Genomic DNA, 752 nt, shown 5'->3' on the forward strand with positions numbered 1-752 from the left:
GACTACTGGTGGTGGCATCTCAGGATCTGATAGAAGCCTGTTAGGAGGGCATCTCCCAGGATTCAGTGGGGGAGAACCCCAGCTTAGACTCCTAGCAATAGCAATTAAGTGGCCTGAACTGGCCATCTCCTGTGACCAGATTGATGTACCTGGCCCAATAGTCATCAGAGAGGCTCTATCCAGCTACTGATGGAATCAGATGCAGAGACCCACAGCCAAACACTGTGGTGGAGTGCTTGCTTCAGCAGCACATATACTCAAATTGGAACAATACAGAGAAGATTAGCATGGCTCCTGCATAAGGATGGCATGCAAATTAGTGAAGCATTTCATATTTTTCAGGAGTCCAGTCAACGAGAGAGAGGAGGGATTATATGAGCAAGAGATATCCAGACCATAATTGAAAAAAGTACAGAGACAACTAGCCAAACTAGTGGAAACATGTGAACTGTGAACCAATAGCTGAGGAGCCCCATAGTACTACTAGACTAGGCCCTCTGAATAAGTGAGACAGTTGATTAGCATGAACTCTTTAGGAGGCTCCCAGGCAGTGAGAATGGGACCTGTCCTTAGTGCATAAGCCGGCTTTTTGGAACCTAGTGCCTATGCTGAGACACTTTCCTCAGCCTTGGTGCAGGCTCTGCTGACTCCCTAGGGGAGACCTTGCCTTGGAGAAGGAGGGAATGGGGGAGTAGGTGTGGGGGGAAGGCTAGGGGTGGGAGGAGGGAGGACAGGGGAATCCGTGGTTGATA

The 752-nt window shown here is 49.3% G+C and overlaps 1 non-coding gene across 1 annotated transcript; it reads left to right on the forward strand.

Moving 5' to 3' along the window:
• The first annotated feature begins 232 nt into the window (after nucleotides 1-232).
• On the forward strand, nucleotides 233-339 carry LOC121828471 (U6 spliceosomal RNA). Its single transcript, XR_006070932.2, has one exon. It is a non-coding gene; the product is annotated as a U6 spliceosomal RNA (small nuclear RNA).
• Nucleotides 340-752: the final 413 nt, after the last annotated feature.

This window comes from Peromyscus maniculatus, chromosome 3 (genome assembly GCF_049852395.1).
Source record: "Peromyscus maniculatus bairdii isolate BWxNUB_F1_BW_parent chromosome 3, HU_Pman_BW_mat_3.1, whole genome shotgun sequence".
NCBI lineage: Eukaryota > Metazoa > Chordata > Mammalia > Rodentia > Cricetidae > Peromyscus > Peromyscus maniculatus.